Raw genomic sequence first — 13458 nt, 5'->3', positions numbered from 1 at the left:
TCAGATCAGGCGGCTTATGTGCTCAAAAATACAAGTGCAGACTTGCCAGGCCGAATAGCCAGCTCACTAATATTCTGTGATTCTACGGATGTCTATGTGCACCTCCACACAAGTGGGAAGACTTCTTTTCACTGCGAGTGACATGGCTCCTTTAAATCATCACCACATCAAATTCAAAACAGCTATGAACCATGTGCAATCTATTTTAATAATAATAATAATAATCCTTGCATTTGATATAGCGCTTTTCACGTCGGGAGGACGTCCCAAAGCGCTTCACAGAACACACTGTAAAGTGAATTGACTGTATATTTGTGGGCGAACGCGGCAGCCAATTGCGCACAGCAATGTTCCACAAACAGTCGTCGATTGAAAATGACCAATTTATTATTGTTTTGGGTTTTTGGAGGGATTATTATTAGGCGTGTGGAGTAAGGAAACTTGCCCAAGGTTTCGCCCTCTGCCTGGAATTGAACTCAGGTCTCTCACTTGCAAAGCGAGTGCTCTCACCACTGAGCTACAGGACTCTACATTTTACTCAGTTCTTCCTGCTACAAATAGCTGCTAAGTTTTCAAGACAATTGAACTGCCCAAAGGTATTCTTATAAGGTTATGTTCTCAAGTCATCGGAGAAAAAATAAATTGAGTTCTCTGTGTTTCCCTGATGGTGTCTGTAATGGCTGAATATCAAATAGTACTGCATTGATGTCATCTTGTAAGTGGCCATTCCTAGTTGTAAGATGAATCAAGTTCTATATTATGTTCTTTCACCTTCCACGCAGCAAGAAAGGTCTCCAACACGCCAACACCAAATGTAAACAGGATGGCAGATGTTCCAGCAAAAAAATGTTTACTTTGACCAACATGCACAAGAACCCAAGTACCATTAACTCAGTTCATTCCAGTGATATTAGTGGCCACACAAAGGGCAGAAAATTGCTGATTGATGTGATCGATTATGTTCTTGCTAATAAATTTACTGTTGTATTTTCAGTGACATTGTGTAGACTAAATGTCATTTTGTTGTACATTTTACTTTGAAAGGAAAACTAAACATTAAAAGTCATAGCATTAGATTAAAGGTCACTTATTGTCCTGTTATTATAAATAATTATTTGCCACATTACCTATGCCTATAATGTTGAAATACCTTAAAGTGCTTTGTAGGTGATTACTGTTAGGTGAAGAGACTGTTTTTGTTGATAAATATTCTGTTGAGCCCATTTGTACATAGTGAGGTCCCATAAACGTCCATGAGATAATGATTGTTAAGAGAATTGTTGGCCAGGACTCCATAGGAACAGAAGTAGGCCATCAGCCCCTTGAGCCTGTTCTGCCATTCTATTAGATCATGGCTGATAGGAATAATATGGGATATGGCTGATAGGGAAGTCAGAAGAAACATCTTTACTCAGCGAGTGGTGAGAAATTTGAATTTTGCCACCACAAGGAATAGTTGAGGCAAATAGCATAGATGCACTTAAGGGGAAGCTAGATACATACATGAGAGAGAAAGGAATAGAAGGTTATGCTGATAGGCTTAGTTGAGGAAGGGCAGGAGGAGGCTCATGTGGAACATAAACACCGGCATAGACCAGTTGGGTCGAATGGCCTGTTTCTGTATTATATATTCTGGAACTCCATCTCATGGTCCCTTCGCCTCGCTTCCTCCCTCGCCTCCTTCAAGGCCGGTCTCAAGACCCTTCTCTTCGACCATGCCTTTGGTCTCCCTCCCACCTCTCTGCCTTCCCTCAGCCCTACCCCATCCCTCCCCCATGCTCGGGCCCTGACACCTGACTGTTCAGCACTTTGGGACGTCCTCCCGATGTGAAAGGCGCTCTATAAATGTCATTTTGTTGTTGTAATGTACCTCAATTCCAATTACCCGCCCTTGACCAATATCCCTTAATACCCTAACTTAACAAAAATCTAGTCTTGAAAATTTTAATCCAGCATCCACAGCCTTTTGGGGGAGAGAGTTCCAGATTTCCACTATCCTTTGCATGAAAGCCCTTTTCTTTTTGAAAGTGCAGTGCATCCATCTGAACAGGCAGACGGGACATTGGTTTAACTTCTACACTGGAACATCAGCCTAGGTAAGGAATTCACCTTCCCTAAGTAGGGCTGAACCCACAACCTCTGACCTAGCGTCAAGAGCATGATCAACTGTGCTAAACTGACACACAGGTCTACATTTCACTGAAAGCCTATGAAACAAACAAGGAAAATTTTTTGAACCTGGCTGGTGTCCAAAACCCTTCACTGAATGCAATAATTTGCTCAGGGGGCACTCAATAAACAACTATATTCTGTCAATAGTTCCATGGGTGGCAATTCAAGGCAACTTATTTGCATTCAAGGTTTTGCTCCTTTCCCCTTGAAAATGAAATGTCTCACCGCTGTACGGTACTCTGAATAGTCTTGCTTTGCCCTACTTCTGTAACCTCCTAAAACCCTAACAACCTGTTCACTCACTCCGCTCGGCGGATACTGGCCTATTTTATGTTCCCACCCTGCCTGCTCCACTATCGGCAGACGGGCGTTTCGGCACCTATCCTCTGGAGCTCCCCTTCTCCTCCTTCCTTGCCTCCGTCAAGACCTGGCTCAAAACCTTTCTCTTCGACTGTACATACCTTCCCACCACCACCCTCCTTGTCCTCCACCCCTTTTGACTCCAGCCCGCAGCTCAGGTGCAAACCCTTGACTGTCCAACACCTTGGGTCGTCCTCCCAGGGTGAAAGGTTATATAAATACAATTTGTTGTTGTTGTTGAATAGTCTGGCCAAGAATTGATGAATGTGGGGAAATGAGTCAGATCTACATGCAGTTGAGAGTTAGAGTTCATAGTTTCCAGCAAGAGGTGAAGTACTCTTACTAATAAGCAAAATCTCTGTGGGAATATTCACAATTTGATCATTTGAAGAATATCACTTTTTCCATCTCCTGCTTAGTCAATCAAACATAAACCTCTACAAAATCCAGACTTGGGTGAACCTTGTAGATAGAGTGCTTGAATTATTCCACATAAACTGTAAACCCAACTTCATGTCTCACACCTCTCCAGCTTGACCGTGTCAATTGGAGGAAAAGGAGACAAGGAATCCCTTTGATGTGTAACATCCATGTGCCAGCTTGGCTCAGATAGTAGACTATCTCCTTTTTTGTGAAGTCAGCTCAAAGGTTAGGCTGACATTCTAATGCAAAGGAGCGAGTGCTGCATTGTTAGAATTGTTTTACTTTAGCAATTCTGCCTTAAGTGTTTATTGATGTCTAAAGATGTGGAGATTATCAGTAAGAACTCCCTGAGCTATTCTTTTGTATGAACATTCTCAGCTCTTGTAGCCTCTCTTTGTAACCCAAATGGCCGATTCCATTTATCAGTGGAGTTGTACTTTACTGTACCTACGACAATGGCAAATGGCCTTCCTGAAACAAGAGTCCTTCTCCAAGCATAAAGATTATGACTCTTAGAATGTCATATCCAGTCTAAGATTTCCATTGATTTTCTGAGTAAACATGAACTAACACTGTGCTGGCCCGCTCTATGCAAATTGGTACATGCCTGTAATCCATGTGTCACTCAGTGTCCATGCTAATAATAAATCTCTGCACTTAATACAGTGCCTCAAAGCCCTTCACAAAACTTTATTCCAAAGTGCACCATTTTCTCAGAGCAATATTCCACAAACAGCTACAAAGTGAATCATCAATTTTATCTTGAGATTATTGAACAGGACATGGGAAGAAACACCCTTTTCAAATAGTGCCATGTGATCTTTTACGTTCACCTAAACAGGCCGGTGACATCTCAGTTTAATGTCACATCCAAAGGATGGCATCTCCAACGAAGAAGAACACTTCCAGCATTGCATTGGGGTGTCAGTTTGTTTTGATCTCAAAGTCCCTGGGTGGGGCTACAACCAACAAACTTTGGACTCAGAGCTGACACACATTACTGTAAATTCCAGGGCTTTACTCACCTACAGCTTGTAAAAGGGCAAACATGTAGGAATGAATATTCTGCGTTATACTGGGTTCAAACCATAGGTAGTGCAAGGCCTTAAAGCAACGCCAAAACAAAACGTATGAGAGAAAATGTATACTAAAAGTGTTTTTAAATTCAAGTAATATCCCATGACAAACCCTTCTTGCCACATCCAACATTCCTCAATTTGGTATTACGTGGAGTTCTGTAACATAGTGGTTACAGCACTACCCTACAGAAACACTACAGGATGTTAGGACGCTACCCCATGTGAAGGGCGCTATATAAATGCAAGTTTTTGTTGTAGAGTACTCGCCTCGCAAGCAAGAGGACCTGGGTTGGAGTCCCGGGCTGGGCAAAACCTTAGGCAACTTTCCTTACTCCACGCGCCTCTGTTTATCTTGCGGTAAGTAGGAACCCGGTTGTTAGTTGATTAGCGGATCACTTTTCGGGGGTAATAATCCCTCCAAAAAAAATGTGATCACTCAATCCACGACTATTTATGGATCACTGCTATGTGCAATTGGCTGCCGCATTTTGCTTACAAACACGCAGTCTATCCACTTTACGATATATTCTGTGAAACGTCTGTGATATCTCAACGTGACAAGACGCTATATCAAACGCAGGATTAGTATCATTATTATTATTATTAGAGAGTTGTACAGCTTGGATCTGTGTGGATAATAATAATAATAATCTTTGCATTAGATGTAGCGCCTTATCGTGTCTTTGAGACGTCTCCCAGCGCTTCGCAGAATATAGCGCGAAGCGAACTGACCGCGTATTTCGTGGGCAAAATGGGATGTGAAGTTGAGTGCTGTAGTGCTCCCAACGATTATGTGCTGGTAACCCTGTGCCGAGCCGAGCCGAGCCAACCTCCAGCCTGACCCGACACGCCCAGATTGTTACATTTAGGCAAATAAGGCAGGAGGTGAGGCTTTCAGGAAGCGACCGATCCCGACGGGGAAAGGGCCTCTGACACCTTCAGGAAGGATCTGCCAACCATCAGAAGGGTCGGCCACTGGCATCAGAGTGCACCAGCCCCAGCTGGTGAGGCAGGGGTGGGCATGAGTCCCTACAGGGCGATGGGCAGCAGTGCTGAGCCTCTCTCCTCCCTGTTGCTGCTGCTGCTGCTGCTGCTGCTGAGTTGCTGTGCTGTGGGGACAGGTAAGAGGAAGGGGCTGAGGTTGAGGCTCTCACCTGAGCAGGAAGGGGAACAGTGGCACCAACGCGTCTCATTGCATGTCCCCAAGGGGTTGGAATGAATTCTGAGGCTATAGAGCTTCCACTCCTTCCTCCCTTGAGAAGGCACTGCTTTTGATCCCAAAAAGCCACGTTGGTTTTCATTGGAGAGTCCTGGGGGGTGGTTTGGCTGCTGCTGATGTGGTTGCTCACCAGGAGGCACAGAGAGCGCAGGGGCATTGCATTGCATCTCTCTCTCTCTCTCTCTCTCTGGCGTGCATCAGGCTTGATCTGTTCATCCAAGAGGTTGGACATGTGTGGCCATCATCACCTCTCGTCCTGGTTTTCTTCCTGGTTTTCTTCTTAAATGTCCTCACAAACGTTAAGTGTATTTTCTCTGGTGCTGTTGCCCAGTTTGCATTGTCGCACTGTGGTGAGACTTTAAGCACATGTCAGTACAGTATTTGCAACTGCACAAGCAGATCTGAGCCTATTTCTAATGAACTTTTGTTTCACTTCGTTTTGCAAGAGTGGAGTTCGGTAGTCCAGATGCGGTCTGGCTAATGCAATTTAAAGTCTTGGCATGGTTTCTGTGGATGTATACCTGTATGCTGCTGCTCTGACCACGTATCCAGCACACTCTTGAATTTGTAAAATGATTTCACTTCATTGTCTGGGCATTGAAAATGTTTTCATTCTTCAGAACACTAATAATAATAATAATAATCCTTGCATTTCATAGCACCCGATCACATCTTCGAGACGTCTCAAAGCACTTCTTAGAATATACTATAAAGTGAATTGCTTGTGTATTACCAGGGAAGGTTTTGATCTTACAAAAACAACTTGCTCTTCACAAGGGGTAGCGTCTCAAACCACTTAACAGTAGGGGAGTTTGAGAGGGTGACTATAGGCACGGTCGAAGAGTAAGATCTTCAGGTATAATCTGAAGATGGGCAAGACTGAGGGATTGAGGCAAGGGATTCTATAGTTGTAATCTTTTAGTCTGAACCCTAACGTATCAAGCACCTCTTCCAGGAAGACTTCAAAACTCTCTGGGATAATGGATATATTGCAGAAATTGGATTTTGCTATCCTCTCGGGTGTAAGGGTTAATTTAAATTTGTGACCAGCTCCCATCATATGAGATTGATCATATGTCTCAAATCTATAAACATTGCTAATATAATTTGAGATATTATTTAACACATTAATTACAGAATCTTACACTGGTAAATACAGTATTTTTAGAAAAATCATTTAATATTTCAGCAATTTGATCCTCAACTTTGCTGCTGGTCCTGGAGTTCTGGCTGTCTCTATAACTGCAGGCCTCTCCCTGTTATAATGCCAGACAGTACTTATAATCATCACTTTGTACTTCCAATACAGTCTCTCTTAATGAATGACTTTAACCAGGTCATCAACTGAACTTACTTGATAATAATAATTACTCATGCATAATAATATATTTTAGATAATAATCCTTGAATTTGATCTAGCGCTGTTTATCCAATTTTTCACTTTATGCTTAGATTATAGTTCTGAAATTCAGCTCAGCAACAAGATAACAAGCGTAAGCATACTTACTTAAATTGTTTACAACAAGCGTATAATAAGAATAAGAATAATAATCCTTACATTTGATATAGGGCCACATCACGTCGTCGAGACATCTCAAAGCGCTTCACAGAATATACTGTGAAGAGAATTGACTGTATAGTGACAACAGCATCTTATCACGTTGTAGAATCGTCTCAAAGCGCTTTACAGCAAGGATATGTAAGTTATCCTTGCATTCAATATGGGTAGATGTCTCAAGGGCTTCACAGGATTTACTATAAAGTGAAGTGACTGTATTTCGTAGGGAAACAAAATAATGTGATTATTATATACTTAAGATTATCTGCCAATCAACATGATTACGTAAAACTTCAAAACAATGAGGGAAAAACTAAAATGTGGGGGGGGGGGGAATGTAAATCTTCATTAGCGTAAGCCCACAATCTCTCAGAGCTAAGGTTAATAAATGTATTGGTGATACATACATACATACATACCTATGTGTATGTATGATTTAGCTGTGTCTAACTGTTTGCTCAAGGAGCACTTTTATTGATGCAATACAGCAGCAAAGCAGCAGCTTTCTATACACCATCTGCACCTCCTCCCATCCAACCAGGAAACCTGATCAAATAGGAAGTAAATTCTAGCTGTGCCCAGTGAAATCATAGCTTCGAAGTTTCCTTTTTTGCAACCAAACTGTACAAAAAACCATTAATATCCTTACATTTGATAAAATGCGGAAGGACACCCCAAAACGCTTCACAGAATTTAGTGTAAATTTTAGTGACTGTTTTTAGGAGGTGAACACGACAGCAAATATTTACACAGCAAAAATCCCCTAAACTGCCAAGACCAATTTTATTTGGGCAATTGTTGGCCAGGATGCTGAGAAACTCCCTTGTCTTTCGAGTAGGGATCCTCGACAACAACAACAACAAGATTGCATTTATAGAGCGCCTTTCACGTTGGGAGGACGTCCCAAGGCGCTGGACAGTTGGGTCGGGACCCGAGCAGGGGGAAATGGTCAGGGTGAGGGTGAGATCCCACCTGAATAGTCAGCTGGGACATCAGTTCAATGTTTCATCTGAGGAATGATGAAACCCAACATTGCAACATTGCATCAGAGTGTAAGCTTTGTAGACCATATGACTTCAAAGTCATGATATGGGGCTTGAACCCACAATCTTCTGACTCAGAGGCAAGTGCTACCAACTGAGCCAGGCTGACAAACAAATTTACAGCATAGAAATTTAAAGCACGGAATAAGGCCATTTGACCCTTCTTGTCCATGCTGGGTCTTTGAAAAAACAATCCATTCAGTTCCATTTTCTTCCTTTTCGTCATATCCCTGCAAATTACTCCTTTATAGATATCTACCTAGTTCCCCCTTGAAAAGACAATATGAATTCTGCCCCTAACACTGCACCCAGGAGAACATATCACATCTTAACAACTCTCTGTAAAAACATTTCTTCTTATCCCCGCATTTGCTCCCATAAAAAGTCACTGACTGACCTCCAGTCACTGACTCACCAATGAGTGGAAATTATTTCTTCCTATTGACTACATCAAAACCTCTCATAATTTTAAAGACCTCTATCAACCTTCAACCTTCTCTGTTCCAATGAAAATAGGCCTATTTCCTGTAGTCTTTGTTAATAGTGCAAATCACTCATGTCTGACATCACCCGAGTAAATTTCTACACCCTCCCCATGGGTCTGGTGAGGCCAAAACTGGACACAATACTCCACTTTAGTCTAAGGTTTTATACGGGTCATATGCCTGGAATTAAATTGAGATCAACTTATCAGCAGGGGACCTTTGGAAATTATCCTTAAGAAAGATTTCTTTTTAAAAAAAATTAATTCTGTAAAAATGGAGAAGCAGTCCATAACACGTTATGCAAGTGTTCTAGACAACACAAGATTAGTTTAGATGAAGCCTTTTGAGCCATTTGATCTCAACTTTCTAGAATACTCAAACTACCGACCATTCATTAATAGCATCATGCTGTTTCTTAAGTGAACCCAAAATCCTGGCCTCAACCACCCTTCCTGGTGACCTGCTCCAGTTGATAATTACCTTTGTAGCAATTCTCCCATTCCTTCACCTTCCTGAAGACAGATAGCCTCTGATATCTCAGCCAAGTGACACCGCTTGTCATGTCCTACTAATCAGGGAACGTTCCCCCTACCCCTACTCTTTGTTTCCTGCCTCACAACCAATTACCAAGTCACATTGCAAGGTTACCTCTGATTCCATGCGCTTTTATTTTTGCTAATAACCCCTTGTGTGGAACTTTATCAAACGCCTTCTGGAAATCCATGTAGACGACTTCCATAGACACTCTCTTCACCTCTATGTTAGTGACCTCTTCAAAAAATGTAATTAGATTCATCAGACATGACTTATCTTTCACAAATCCATGCTGACTCTCTTTGATTAGCTCATATTTGTCCAAGTGCTCAGTCACTCTGTCCCTGGTGAGAGATTCCAGTAACTTCCCCACAACTTAAGTTGACAGGTCTGCAGTTACCTGGTTTCTCTCTTCCTCTCTTCTTAAATAATGGAGTGACATTTGCAATTCTCCAATCCAAGGGCACAATCCCCAAAGAGAGAGCTTTGGAAAATTATGACTAATGCATCTACAATTTCCTCCCCTACTTCTTTTTATACCCTAGGGTGGAATCTATCAGGTCCTGGAGATTTGTCTATCATTAGTCCCATTATTTTCTCCATTACCTTTTTTTTATACTAAATCCATTTAGTACTTCTCTTTGGTTTATTTTTAAGTTTCCTCTACTGTGAAAACGGAAGCAAAATATTAATTCAACAAGCCTGCCATTTCCTTATTATCCACTATAGTCTCACCTACATCTGTCTTTAATGGGCCCACATTTCCCTTTACCACTCTCTCTTAATATATTTATTAAAAAATTACTGTCGCTCTTGATATCCCTTGCAAGTTTTTTCTCATATTCCCTTTTTGCACCTCTTATAACTTTTTGTATCTCTTTGTTGTTTTTTATAAAACACCCAGTCTGTTGGATTTCCACTTTTTCTTGCATTTGTGTAAGCCTTTTCTGTTAGTTTGATGCTGCCTCTTACCTCATTTGCCCACCATGATTGTTGAACTACACAAATGTTTTAGGGGTATGTACTGGTTTTGTATTGTACCAATTTTTCTTTGAATACTTCATTTCTCATCCCTTCGAAGTTTGCTTTGCTTAAATTTAGAATCTTGGATTGCGACTCTCCCTTATCCCTCTCAAACCTTATATCAAACCCAATCATATTGTGGCCACTATTTGCAAGATGTTTCCTTACCCTCAGTTTGTTAACTATTTCCGCTTTCTTACTCATCACCAAATCAAGTATGACATGTTCCCTTTTCGGTTCTACAACATATTGTTCCAGAAAACTGTCCTGAATACATTCTAGAAATGTGTTGCCTTGCCTACTTGAGCTATTCTGCTTCTACCAATCTATGTGAAAATTAGAATCTCCCATTACAACCACATTGCTTTTGCTGCATGCTTCCCTGATCTCTGTATTTATACATCCCCTCCACTACATCACTTCTATCTGGAGGTCTGTAGCTAACTCCCATCAGAGTCTTGCCTCCTTTGCTGTTCCTTAATTCTACCCAAAGTGTTTCCACGGATGATCACCCTTACTGAAATCCTTTCTTTCTACTGCTGTAATTGTGTCTTTTATCAATATTGATACACCTCCTCCTTTCCCAATTTCCTTGTCCTTTCTAAAGATCTTATAGCCTGGAATATTTAGCTCCCAGTCAAGCTCTGCTTGTAGCCAGGTCTTTGTAATGGCTACTACATCATAACCTTTAAATTGAATGTGTGCTTGTAACTCACTTGTTTTATTTCTTAAGCTAGCTGTATTCGTGTACAGAACACTAATTGGGGTAACTGACCTCACCCTGTCCATATTCCCTGACGTTTTTCTCATACTTTTGGTCTTGACTCTTTTTTTGTTTACTTTCTATAACCCTTTTTCTTCTCAGAATATTTATGTTTTCTTTATCACTTTTTGTACTCTGACTTTTGCTCTTATCCCTTCTTATTATCTTTAATTTATGTTTATGTCTACCTGAGCCCCCACCTCCCCTTACTGATTTAAAACCCTTTTTGCAGAGCTATTTATCCAAGTGTACAGTTTCCAATTCCAATAACTATTTTTCACTTCAAACACATAAAACCAGTTGACGTTGTTTTTGATTCCACTGTAGTTCCCTGTTAACTTTTGAAATTACTTTTTTGAAACTGATTAATTTGTTGGCAGGCTGTATCTTGAAACCTGAGGTGTCTGTTTATTTCTAAGTCAAGTCCATTTGAGATTTAAAATGTGAGAGCAAAAGAATTAGTAGCATGAGATGTGATTGGCAGTATACTCACATCACTTTGCCCACAAAATACATCCAGTCATTCGTTTTGCAGTAAGTCCTGTGAAGTGCTTTGAGATGTTTCAACGACGTCATGATAAGGGGCTATATCAAAAGTGAGGATTATTAACTTTCCATGGATGGCTCCCACCACTGTGACTTCCTCTCAGCATGATATACCATGACACGACCACATTTGTTTTTACTTTCACAATTTAGTAACCCAGACATGACATCATTCTTGTTATATTCTGATATTATTGCGCAAATCTTTTTGATAAATCTATAGCTGTAGGAAATATTCATACAATTTTTTTCCATGGATATTCAAAGTGGTACATGCATATTCAAAGAGGTACAATATCTTCCTGTCTTGTCAGTCCATTTACTTCCCTAAAGAAACTAGTTCCAGTCTTTTTCTGTACAGGTGCATCAGTCCCTCTTTTCTGTGGCAATCTAATGGTCCTTGATGATCGTCTCGACCTGATCAAGTTTAGATTGGATCATTTAGGTTGGCGCAATTGGTAGCACTCTTATCTCTGTCTAAGAAGGTTGTGTGTTCAAGGCCCACTTTGGTACTTTGAGCTTATAGTTTAGACTGATACTTCAGTGCAGTATTGGGGAATACTGCATTGGTATCTTTCTTCAGGTGAGATGAGGTCCCATCTGCCTGTCGTGACCAAGTAGACGTTATTGTGATGCCATTTGAAAAGAGAAGCACGTTTCTCTTGATGTCCTGTCCATCTATGCTCCAAATAAGATTGCTTGTTCACTTCAAGGCTGTCCGTGGAATATTGCTGTGTGCATATTGGCTGCTGAAGCTGCTGACAAATAATCACTACACTTGACCAGTTGATTGGAATTCCCCGTGAAGCACTTTGAGATATTTCAAAGTTATGTTATATTAAATGCTAGGATTACTATTATTATACCAAATGGTTGAAATAATTTCGAGGCTCAGTCGCATCTTAAAAACTATCTGTTGACCATGCTTTTGGTCACCTCACCCAGTTTAGGCTCCTAGTCAGTTGTGTGAAGCACTTGCGTTATATAAATGTAAATGGTTATAGTAATATGCATACGGTTGCACAAAAGTGTATAATTTTTTTAAAAACTGTTTAGAAATAAAATTATCAATTTTATTTAAACTCATCTCTGATGGGATCAAACTAAGCTGCCAGCATTGAGATCCAGCCTCCACACATTATTGGAACTAAAGAGGCTTTTGAATAAAAGACTAGAGGTGAGGTGTGAGTTCTGGCATCACTCCAGTGATGAGTGTTAATAGCTACAATAAGAAGTATTTGCTTCTGAATGTTTTGTCTGCTGTGGCTTCAATGTGTCAGTTTGACTCAGTGGTAACACTCTCGCCTCTGTATCAGAAGGTTCTGGGTTCAAATCGCAAATCAGCACTTGAACTCACGTTGTCCAGGACACTCCAAAGCTGTGCTGGGGGTGTGCAGCTGCCCTCCTTCCTCTGTACCCTCCCTCATCCCAAACCTGCACCCGCGCTTGATCCCCAACTGTTCAGCGCCTTGGGACGTCCTCCCGACGTGAAAGGCGCTTTACAAATGTAATTTTATTGTTGTTGTTGCATTGTCGGAAGTGCCGTCTTTTGGATGAGACATTAAACCGAGGTCGCATCTGCCTGTTCAGGTGGACGTTAAAGATCCCGTGGCACTATTCAAAAAGAGAAGGGAGTTGTCCCGATGCCCCAAATCTCCCAAATAAAATTGGTCATTCGTTTCATGGTTGTTTGTGGGGCTTTGCTGTGCATAACTTTGCTGCTGTGTTTGCCTATAATTACAGTCACTTCATTTCACAGTAAATCCTGTGAAGCGCTTTGACAATATTTATAAGACGCTCTGCCACATGCAAGGATGATTTTCCCCATCCTATTCATTCCAATGTGTTGTAATAGAGGTTATTATCTCTGGAAGATTATAGATTAACGATTCAAGATTCGTTGAATTAATGACTTAAGGTGATAGTCTTAAGATTGATGATTTGAGATCAATAATTGAAGATGGTTGATAAAGAGGCTATAGAAGGGTTTTGGGGATGGGGTGAGGGAGTTGAGCAGGATAATGGGATCAGATTGGTTTGTGTGGAGAAACAACCAGCATGTGCTCGATGATCCGGGTAGCCTGTTTCTGTACTGTAACATTCTTTGATTTTCTTTGGGTTTTAGTACCCATCAGTACAGAGACAGAGCCGCTCTCAAGAGTGCCACTGCCTTGCTGACAGTAACACTGAGCTCTGTGCAGTTTTATAGCACCCGTCACATAGGATAATGTCTCGGAGTACTTCACATTGGCG

Source organism: Callorhinchus milii, unplaced genomic scaffold (genome assembly GCF_018977255.1).
Source record: "Callorhinchus milii isolate IMCB2004 unplaced genomic scaffold, IMCB_Cmil_1.0 Scaffold2, whole genome shotgun sequence".
In the NCBI taxonomy this organism is placed as follows: Eukaryota; Metazoa; Chordata; class Chondrichthyes; order Chimaeriformes; family Callorhinchidae; genus Callorhinchus; species Callorhinchus milii.
This window is presented reverse-complemented; position numbering follows the sequence as displayed.